We start from the raw sequence: 11,344 nt of genomic DNA on the forward strand, positions 1-11,344 counted from the left end.
AAATTAAAATGTCATTTTTATGTTTAAAATATATACTCATAATATAAATTTATCAGTAACAAGGCATTGTCCAGAGTAACAGTTCACTCTCCAAATGTATAAATTAAAAACTTTAAGATGAGATGGGTAAAATCATAACCAAAGATGAATATTAACGTGGGCTTGCCAGTGTTTCATTGATGAAGAAGATAAGAGGTAAATAAATATATCAAGAATTTAACTAATAGAGAATAAAACTGGGAACTTTCAGAAAGTACTAAAATGCATATCTCTGAGTAAAAATTAATATACATATTGCTTTCATTTCCTTAAAATATTTATATACAATGGATCACATATTAAACAAACAGCAGAAATTTAGACATTCTAATATAAGGTATTACATTTGCCAGATTTTACAGAAGAAAGGTCTTACAGATCTTACAGAAGAAGAAATCACTACAAAACCCTTACCAAAATAAAAATTAAAAGTGAGAAAATGTAAGTCCTCTCATAATTTTAATTGAGAACTTCATGGGAGAGTATACTTTACGCAATAATATATGGAAAGAGTAGTGTGAAGTCTGCTTTAAAATGCCCCCTTGAAAATATACATGCACATTGACTTTATTCTACACTATGGAAATACTGGGTTATCCTGAGAAGCAATGCCCCTGCCATGTGATTTGTTAATATTTCATCAAAGACCTGCACTCTGAAAGTGATTACTTTAAGTGCCTCAGCATTGCTGATCTCCCAACACCACCTAATGCCTGCTTAATTAGCATAATTGATGTCACAAATTAATTTTCTTTAGTGAGGCTAGCAATTTTCTTAATGATCACAATGGATTTCAGAAATGGATTTGCACTGGCAACATTAATGGTGCTCAAGTTATTTGTATGTTCTAGAAATCAGCAAAAGCCATTCATTTGTTTGCATGCATGGGGTGTAGAATGCAGATTATTCTGTATTCTCCTCAGGAATTGTATAGTCAGCCTGATTCATACATAATTCAGCATTTAACAGATAATGAAAAAGATTACTGCTTGCCTAAGTCCATTATATGCTTAGGTGCAATCCGATGCATTTGTTTAGGGTTAATATTTTATGGAAGCTGAAAAGAAACAAAACTACTATCTGTAAGTTATGCCTGCATTTCCATGATCATTATAGTATTAGTAGTAATAGCCTAAATATGGAATAAATTTAATTGTGAATCAACATATGATGAGTGTCTTAGTTTGGGTTTCATTGCTGTCTAGAGACACCATGACCAATGCAATACTTATAAAAGAAAACATTTAATTGGGGCTAGCCTACAATTTCAGAGGTTTAGTCCACTACGATCATGGTGGGGATTATGGCAGCTTGCAGACAGACATCTTGATCCAAAGGCAGACAGGAGACTATATTCAGCAGGCAGCCTTGAGGAGGCCCTGGACCACACTGAACAGACTTGAGCATATATAAGAGATCCCAAAAACCTACCTTCATGAAGACACACTTCCTCTAACAAGGTTATACCTCTTCCAGTGAGGCCATACCTACTAATAGTTCCACTTCCCCTTCGTGAAGCATATTCCAATGGATGAAACCATCACAATCGTTGGAGAAAATATAGCATGTATAAAAAGAATATCATTAAAGCTTTACAAGAAGAAAACCTTACATTAGGAGTTGACCAGCCTTGATATGTGGCATCTAGTAGATGAACCAAATTTCAGTGGAAGGCCTCCTACTCAGAAATGTATGGATAGCACAAACAGAAAATTATGGATTAATGAAAAATAATAAAATGTCACAACATTTATGAGGTACTGAGTATAGATCTGTGAGGAATGAATTGGATGATTTGTGATCGAAATACAATGAATGAAATTCTCAAATCATTAATAAAAATATTTTCAAAGAAAGATAACTGTTAGTTTGTGAGAACTTGGGTAAATTTGGAAGACAAGATGGTAAGTAAAATGAATTGGAAAAAGGAGAAATATATTTTATTGTCACTTTTATATGGAGTCTACAAAAGTCAAACTCACAGAAACAAATTAGAATGGTAGCACTAAATGTGAGGAAGAAGACACAAGATGTTCATCAAAAGACAAATATGTAGGCTTATAAGATAAACCATTTCTGGAGAGTTCATATACAACACAGTAACTATAGTTAACAGTAATTCATTGCACGTTTGTAATTTGCTAAGATTAGAATTAAGTATTCTCATCACCTACTAAATTGGGTGATGGCTATGCTAATGAGCTTGATTGCAAAATCATGGCAAAGTATTACATTGTAAAACTTGAGTATCTATGTTGTGTCTTCCTGTCTTTTTTTTTTTTTTTAAGCCAAAGCTTCATATATTCCGGGCTGGCTTCAAAATTTTTATGTAGCCAAAATTATACCTAGAATTCATGATTCTCTCTCTGCCTTAAGCTCCTAAATGCTGAGATAACAGCTATAGGCCACCAGACCTTCCATATTCATTACTGAGATTAAAAGTCAGATCTTTACACTCACTAAGCATACTGTAGAAATGGAGGCACATCACTTGTGAATGTGGATGAGAGGAATAGCCTGATATGAGGGAGAAAGTTTAGACCCTTTAGAACAGGCAAGGTGTGTGGTCAGGCATATTTTGGCAGTAATCGGAGCTGAGGTGGTGTTTCATTCAGATTCGAAGGCTGTCTCTAGAGTGAGGGAATGAATCTTCCCTATTAGGTCAGTCAAGTGACTGAACCTTTCTCAGAAGGATAAACAAGTTGAACTGAACCTCATCAATTTAAGTCAGTTCTCAATAGGACAAAGTAATGCTTAAAACTTACCAAATTAATCTGTCATATTGACCTATTGAGACTCCAGGGGACAATTTTCACCTCATTGACATAAAGTGAAACACTAGAAATAGTGATTAGTATACTGAAAGCTAGTCACACTTAAAATGTAGCTGTTGTGGCTAAGGAAACAAATTTCTCCTTTGTTACATTCAAATTATATTCAGTCATATACAGTTAGAGGCTACCATTTTGCATCTTGCAAAATTTTTCACTGTCATCACAAAGTTTTATGCACATGACATCAGAACTAAGAAGTTGATGATGTTTGTGGTTCATCTCTTGGGGAGAACCATTTTCAAAACTGGGTTGTGTGTATTCTGGTTTAGTTTTCTGACTTCTTTACATATTCTTCTAAAGCCCTGTCGGATGAAGATAGCTGTTTTCTTTATATATTCTTCTAATGCCCTTTGGATGAAGATAGCTGTTTTCCCACATTCTGTAGGCCCTCTCTTCACTTGAATGATGCTTTCCTCTGATTAAGATTTTTAATTTCATGTGGTCTCATTTATCAGCTTTTGATCTTAATTCCTGGGTTACCCACAATATTATTCCTACTGATTCATGAGCATGGGAAATCTGTTTATCATCTGGTACATTTGTCAATCTCTTTCTCCAGTGTCTTAAAGTTTTCATTGTACAAATCTTTCACATTTTTATTTAGATTGGTTTGAAGATATTTTTGAGCCTAATGTAAATGTTTCTTTATTTTTTTCCTGTTTCCCTGTTTTCTTTCTCAATATGCATGTCATTTGTATATAGACAAGCTACTGATGTGTGTGTGTGTGTGTGTGTGTTAATATTTTGTGCTGCTATTTTGTGTTACCAGGTGGAGTGGTACTCTAGTAGAATCTTTAAGGTATTTTTCTTCAGAGGTGCAATCATCTGAAAGTAGGAATACTTTAAAGTCTCCTGTTTCTATTCATATTTTCTTTATCTCCTTCACTTGAAAATGGTTAGAAAACGTTTTAAAATATTTTCAAAATCCTTAAAAGTCAAATTGGTCAAGAAAGTAAGACCAATTTGAGGTTTCATTCTAATCAGCATAGTCAGGAATTTAAAAACTAATGACATTTTTAAATGTTGGTGTGGATCTGACAGAGTTAAAACACACATTCACTTCTACTACAAACTGCTGCAACTATTATTGAAATTAGTTTGGAGGTTTCCCTAAAAGCCAGAAATTGAAGTACACATTATCTAGCTACACAATGGTAGGGTAGGGTGGAAGATTGAATACCAGAAGATTAATACTGAAAACCTTATGAAAAAAATCATAGGCCTGAGGGGAGCCTGTTACTACCACTCTGTTAATGGGCATATACCACAAAGACTCTATTTTCGTAATGTTTGCTCATCCATATTATTCTCTATTCAAAATAAGCAGAGACAATTTCCAATGTCAAGCAAATGATGAAAAGACAAGCAAGATGTGGTACATTTACACAATGGAATATTATTTATCTGTTAATAAAAGTGAAATTTATAGGAAATTGATGAAATGTTCATTCTGAGTGAGGTAACCAAGCCCCACCCCTGCCAAAAAATATTACATGTTTTCTCTCACTTGTGATGTTGTTCCTTTGATTTTAGATATGTCTGTTTCATTTGGAATACCGGTAAATGTCAATAACTTAGTAAAGGACGATGAAAAGGTAGGCTTTCAAGGAACGGATGGTAGAATAAAGCAAAGGACAGTGGAGAATAATAGAAAAGGATACAATAGGGGAGAGGGAACCGTGGAACAGGAAGGGTTAAATGAAATGGAGAATGAGAGGGTAGGGTAGAAGATGGAATACCAGAAGAAGAATACTGAAAGCCTTATGAAAAAAATCATAGGCCTGAGGGGAGCCTGTTACTAGCACTCTGCTAATGGGACATAGTATTAGAACAATTCTTGATGACTCCCCGTGACACCCAGGGATTAGTGCAGCTCTCAACCTCGTCAGAGAAGATTCCTTTCAAAGTTTAGATGGCTACAAACCTAGAGAACCACAACAAATCAAGGTAGAGACAAAAGGAGATTATAATGTTCACTCCTAAATGGGACATGTATATTACAGCTTCCTTCACACAGTCTCTGCAGAATGGGGCCAAATGGAAAGACTGAAAGAGCCAGTGGCAGTAATTGAATATAATAAAACTGTTTTGTGGACACAGTAGTACAGCTGTACTTAAAAACCTCAACAGCAGTGTGACAGTAAGCTCAAGACATATGTAAGACTGAGCCAGGAAAAATATCCCATGTGTAGTAGGCATAAAATCCCACCTCTATCTGAGAAGCTGTTGGTAACTGATAGCTATTGGGAGAAGTGTGGCTTTTGTTGGATCCAATATACTCCAATGGATGGCCACACACTTATGAGTATAAAAGTGACAGTAATTGAATTGATGGGTTCACCTTACACATAGCTTCTCTTGTTGAATTCATGGCCCATATTATGCTAATCCCTGAAGTCTTCATGTTCTGTAACTTTATGTTCTCTTCTCATGATGAATCTGGATTACGGAGTGGTCCCTAATCAAGCATGTGCCAAGAAATATGCTCCAACTCCAGACCTTTGCGCCCTGGTTTCTTTGCAAGCAGAGAATAGATCCACATTAGCCTTTTGGAGTTATCAGAGATATAAAGAGTCTGCATCATTCCAGTTGGAACCATCCTAAACTTCCCAGACTCACAAGGACCCACCAGGTAACTGTAGGGAAATTAGTAAGCCCTACCAACTGACTGCAATGAGTGAGACAGTCCCACCAGCTGACTTCAGGTGATGAGAGAGTCCCCACCAAGTCAGCAGAATCACCCATTGGACCAGAGATGCTAAATGTTAACATTTTTTTAAAAGCCCTGTAAAGTCTTGCAGCACTTTGTTACATTTTTTCCAGCATGTCCATAACAAACTCAATTATTGATATACCTGGGAAGCATAATTAGACAAAAGATGTAGAAGTCTAGGGATAAATCTAGAGTAGACAAGCCATGCGATCCACTTCTTGTATAGTTAGTTATGTTTGCTTGCCCCCTTGTGATTCTTTCCCCTTCCCACTATTCAGAACACTTGGGAAGCAGTTTCTGTTCTTCTGTCTTGAATTCATTCCTTGAATTAAAAGATGATTTGGTATCACATGGATCAAAGTATGAGACACACAAAATTACATATGACACATAATATCAATTATACGTTAAAAGATAATTTTAGGTCCATATATTTTTTCACTTCCTGTTTCCATGGAAAGTTTAATCCACTTCTTGTTACTATGAGTAAGAACCACCCTTTCCCCTGTGGCTAAGGAAGAGTTATTAGATTCATTTCATTGCAGATATATGTTAAAAGATTCAGAGGCATTATTTCAATTCTGAACAGGAGTGGGTTGACAATATACTTTGACCCTAGAACAGTGAGTGGCTTAGCTTCTATCTTATGAGACTGGTGTTTAACATGGAAGAGCAATATTGATAATACTGTACTTTGCCCTCCTACTAGCTACCAGTATTTATTTGGATGGTAAAGTTCTAGGGGAAGGAGGAATAAAAGAATATCCAACTTCCCTCACTTGTCAAAAAAAAATAAGTAACCTAACTAATTAATTTTATTTTAACTCACTTCTGGGTAGTTTTCCTTACTCCATAAACCCTACTCCCTAAATAAATGTCAACAGTAAGGTTTCAGATATTATGATTAAACTGGTTTACTGAAGTGTCACAAAGAGAGATGTAAGAAAGAGCAGACATAAATAAATTGTCTATTCTTGGAGAGCACACGCTTAGGAATCTGTGGGTCGGCTTGAGACTCTGATTTTTTTTTTTAAAGAAAAAAATCACTTTAAAATATGGGTGTTATGACAGCAAGATGAGCAAAGGCACAGAAGAGGAAATATCTTCTCAAATGAAAAACTGGATATAGAGTTTATAGCTTTAAATAAAGTCACACTGACTACAATCAAAAGAAAAAAGCAAGAACAAATCAATTGAAATCCCATATAAAATGGAGACCTAAAGGGGATAATATATCAAACATTAGTGGAGAGAATGAAAGAGCTTGAGCCTTGCTATTTTTCACTCAAATGTAAGAATATAAATTTGCAGAAAGTTATTAAGAGGTAACACTCTGCTGGAGAGCTGAGAAGTTATAAGAGTATGACATTTCCACTGCTATGGTAGACCTTAGGAAGCTGGGCCTGGGAGACATTGAATTAGAATAGATTTTGTGCTAGCGGAGCAATCAAGACTGAAAAAGCAATAGTTCTTTTTTCTTCTTCTTCTTTTTTAAAATTTCCTGAAGTAAGTGACAAATGTGGGCAGTTTTTAAAAACACAAATGACAATTCATCTTGCTTTTTCCTGTAACTCCTGAGAGTTTTTCAGCTGTTGCCACTCCTCCAGCTCTCTTAAAACTACACCCCCAAATTTTTCGATTTTCTCTTTTTTAAAAAACAAAAGCATTTTTTATGAGTATGGATGATTTGCCAGTATCTGGGGACCACACGTGTAGCTGGAACTCCTGGAGGCCAGAAGAGAGCTTTGGATCTGGGGAACTGGAGTTACAGATGATTGTGAGACTCCTTGTCAATGCTGGGAATTGAATGTGGGTTCTCTGAATGAGCAGCTAGTGCTCTGAAATACTGAGCAATCTCGCCAACCCCCTATATTCTACTTTACATCTAACATGGTTCTAAAGTTCTACTGGTTTACATCTAGTCATAAGTTCTAAAAATTAATCACTCAGAGAAATATGAAGAGAAGTACTTGACTCATTTACATGCCAATGAGCATACAAGCACCTTTCCGAATTTGAGTGCTTCTGAAATAAAACATACAAAACTGACTCAGGAAAGCTGAATGCTATTTCCACGAGCATCTCAGCCATGTACCTGAAGCAAAACAATGGCTGTTAGTCACATACTGCTCCATGATGGGTCACCCAAAAAGTCAGTGACTTTAAATTAGACCCTTTGTTTATTATCTCCCATAGTTCTCTTTGAGTCAGGATTAAGATTTTGCTCAGTATGACGGTTCTTCCTTGGGTTCTCTCATTGAGTTGCAGTCAGATGGGAGCTGGAATAAAGAATATTTTCAAGGGTTTTCACTAATATATCTGATGCAGAGTTGCAGAGATGTAAAAGGCAAGGGGATTAACTGCCTGGGGCCCCATATGCTTTACTCTCTATGTAGTCCTTTCAGAGTGTTAAGACTATCATGCTAGCCTTACACCATGGTAGCCTCACTTGCCAATTCAGAATTCTCATGTTACAAAAAAGGAAAGCCAAGGATGAATGCTGTCAGCACTAACTTGTCTCAGAAGTCATGTAGAGTTACCTTTATCGTACTTAATCAACCCAAGCAACTGAGGCAAGGAAGGGACTATCTGCAGTCAAGGGAAAGGAACTTACATGCAAATTCTTTATAAAATCTTATCAGGGTATCAGTATAAAAAGAGAATGTAGTAGTGCTGCTATTGTTGGGAAATACAGTCTGTCCTCATTTCTGCTTTAATAGCCCAGGGGGAGTTTTAATTTTCTCTGTCTTATTAAATGTTATGCCCAACTTAAATGAAGTAATACACCACAGCTTATCAAAGCTAGGCGGCAATCTCTCAGTGTGAGATACAGGAAAAATCAAGATCCAGAATTATCTCTTGACAGACTTAGGATATAGAATTGAAAATAAAAAGATGAAAGTCTAAGTGGAGTGCTCTGAAAATAATCCCGTGTGTATACAATGAGCAACTCTTGGTTTAGCAAGATCTGAAAATTAGAGTTGATCACAGGCATAGTGTGTATGTCAAAACGGGCATGTGGTTGCTTAATAGATTAAGATAGGGTCTTCATTCAGTGCGTATCTATATAATATCTTACTATGAAAAATAAAAACCTAGTGTCCTCTCCCTTTACTCGCCATTCATTCATTCACTGTGTATTAGGCTCCTACTGTTTTTGAAGTGCTGGCGGTATCATGATAATTAATTAATTTATATAAACAATAAAAATGAGCTGTGTCCTGAGAGTCTCTGTCAGATCCTGACCAATACAGATGCTAAAAAACAACCATTGGACTGAGCACAGGGACCCCAGTGGAGGAGTTAGAGGAAGGACTGAAGGAGTTGAAGTGGCCATTTCTGGCATCAATTGGAGGGGAAGCCCTTGTTTCTGTGAAAGCTTGATGCCTCAGTTTAGAGGAATGCTAGGGTGGTGAGATTGGAGTGGGAAGGTGGGTGGGGGAGCAATCATAGAAGTAGGGGTATGGCATAGGGGGTTTGCAGAGGGGAAATAGGGAAAGGGGATAACATTTGAAATGCAAATAAATAAAATATCCAATTAAAAGATACTATTCTAAAAACTATATGCTAGTGTGAAGGATAAATAATGAGCCAGAGGAAAATGTTAAAGAAAACTCAAAAGAGAGCACAGCAGCAGTGGAGAGTGGATGCTGGAAATTGAGGAGGGTTTTCAGAGAGTGGAATAGTCTTATTGAAAAAGACTATTTGAAAATAGATGTGAAGGATGGTAGTGAGCAAGTCATGCTGTCACAAGGGGAAAAATCATAAAAAGAGGAGGGGGTCACAGAAAGGGAGAGGTAGAGAGATAGGAGTGGGAGGCCAAGGTGCTACAGCAAAGACTTCAGGGTTGAAAGCAGAAAGTGAAACCACGAAGAGGTCAGCAAAGGTGGCTTGGCTACAGCTTTACAGTTCACAGTCCAGATACTGGCTCTTACTGTAAAAGCAAAGTCATCAGAAATATCAAGCAGAGAAATAACATAATCTAACGTGGAATATGACCAGGTTATCAAGAAACATCAGTGTCTAGAAAGGACATAGGGAAACTGAGTTTGAATCCTCTGCAAGCATCCAGATAAGAAGCATTGGTGATCTAAACTAAGATGGTAATACTGAAGGAGATAGGATGTTGTAAGTCTTTGTACACTTTTGGATAAGAGGCAACAAATTTATCTGATTTATCAGCTACATTTGTTTTAAACTAAGCAGCCAAGGGCTAAGCCATGATATCTAACCTGAGCATTTGCTGAGATGAAGCGGATCACAAATTAACACTGGGCAGATAACAACAGCCCTTCATTGAAAGTTTTATGTTCATAAAATCAAATATCCCATGTACTACCCAGAAAGAAGACATATCAAATGGGAGAGGACCTGATCATCTGCTTGGGAGAGCTCTAGCAAAATGAGGAACCAGAAGAGATTTTTGATGAGTTTTGAAATATGAAAATACCTGTAAATACCTGGTGTAGTAGGAGCAAAACATGAAAGAACTGATTTCAAGAGAAAGAAAGAGAATAGAACTAGCTTGTACAATTAGTTCCTTTCGTGAGCTCTGTAGAAAATAAAGGAAAAACAATAAGTGAAGAGAAGAGAAAACTAGAGAAGACAAGAACTTGGCTTGGCAGCATGCTGGCATTCTGCTGGGAAGACTACAGCAAAGGAAGAAGTTACTGAAAGAGAAAAAGGATTACTAGATTTATAATCTAATGAAGGTGGGGCTAGTGCCCTTAGCTAGGTGATTGACAAGGGAAAAATGGTAAAAGGAAGAAAAATCAACTTTACTGGTACAGTATGGTTAAGGGGAGGTGTAGATGGGAGTTGAGGATGTTATGAAATGGAAAGCAATGCCATCTGAAGGACGGTAGGGAAAGAAAGAGGCAGGGAAAGCTGGGACAGAGGTGAGTGACAAGCAACATTTTAGGAGAGAGGAAGGACATATAAAAAATACTATGTAAAAGGAAGACCTAGACGAAGGTGATGGCAGTAAATGATCATGAGACAAATGGCAAGCTATGTGATTGCTCCAATTTCTTCTATCTACAGGTAAGAAAGTAGAGGTTGATAGAGAGTTGTCTCAGCCAACAAAGTCTGTGTCCAGATGATGTTGAATTTACCAGCAAGAATGTAACCATAATGATTGACCATGGGGCCTAAGTTCAATAGGGAGAAATGGGATCACTTACATAGTTGTAAGGGAACATCATGAGTTGTAGCATCAGCTTGTGATTCTAAGTGAGGTTTGTGAGCCAGGACACACAGTTTACTATAAGATATAGGAAAGAAGGTGGCAAGGTGGCAGTCACAGTGTGACATTCCTGACACTGAGAGATTGGAAGTACTATGGTTGTTGGCAAGGACAATACCTAGTGATGACCCATAGTGGGGGAGAAAAACTACAAGACAGTGTTCAGCAAGATCAAATGAATGAGGCACTGATGAGAGCCTTATGCTGGTTGACTGGGGATGAAAATGATGAAGGAACACAGGCAGTTAGCCAAGAAATCAGTGGGTGAGCATGAGGAAAGAATACCAGGCAGAGAAAGACTAGGTGTTTAGAAAGTTAGGAGATTTTCAGATGACAGCTCTGAGGAACAAAGGGGACATCTACACATCTTAATGGTACAGTCATGGCAAGAAAGGAAGCAACCACCAGTTGATACACAAATAAAGCAAGATATGAGGTATCCCAGAAAAATAAGAAGGGAAAGAGATGTTGTCAGGCACAGCAGCATGGTTTGGAAATAGGCCCAGGTAAGGT

Source organism: Mus caroli, unplaced genomic scaffold (genome assembly GCF_978045245.1).
Source record: "Mus caroli unplaced genomic scaffold, Mus_caroli_1 scaffold_2, whole genome shotgun sequence".
In the NCBI taxonomy this organism is placed as follows: domain Eukaryota; kingdom Metazoa; phylum Chordata; class Mammalia; order Rodentia; family Muridae; genus Mus; species Mus caroli.